A 511-nucleotide genomic window follows, 5' to 3' on the forward strand; every position below is an offset into this window, starting at 1 on the left:
ACTTACCACCGCGTCCGAACTTCTCTGGGGGACCCTCTGGTAATGAGGTCAACTCGAGCTTTCGTAGTGACCTAAAAAAAGAAAAGAAAAATAAGAGGAACTATGACACATAAATCGGGCTTATCAACAGACTGCGCCGTTCGCCATCTTAATTGGGCAACTTACAAGAACGTTAACGCAGGTATATCATGGCCGAGATGCAATTAGCGAACTTAGGCCAGGTGATATTAATCTGATGAATGCTTTTGCTGTTGTTGTTATTGTTTTATAGGAACTTAATTAATGAGTTCGTTAATTAACGAAGGGTTCGTATATCGTTCCTTCGAAAGGGGATATAAAGCTGACGAAAATTAGTATAAATACATGTAAAGGGCTAGGGAAATTAATCGCCTTTATCAAAGATGTACATGGATATATTTGTTATACAACGTGCAAGCATATGTGTATACATATCCAAATTGAGACAAAAGTAAATACTAACAAAGAAACGCACACAATAAAAACTCATTAC

General features: G+C 37.4%; 1 protein-coding gene across 1 annotated transcript in view; it reads right to left on the minus strand.

Moving 5' to 3' along the window:
• Window positions 1-511, minus strand: part of LOC119590617 — a 47,142-nt gene that overhangs the window by 34,134 nt on the left and 12,497 nt on the right. The window contains exon 2 of the mRNA XM_037939295.1: window positions 7-71. The gene's annotated coding sequence lies outside the window, so the exon portion shown is untranslated. The remainder of the gene's footprint in view (window positions 1-6; window positions 72-511) is intronic.

The sequence above is a fragment of the Penaeus monodon genome, chromosome 27 (genome assembly GCF_015228065.2).
Source record: "Penaeus monodon isolate SGIC_2016 chromosome 27, NSTDA_Pmon_1, whole genome shotgun sequence".
NCBI lineage: Eukaryota > Metazoa > Arthropoda > Malacostraca > Decapoda > Penaeidae > Penaeus > Penaeus monodon.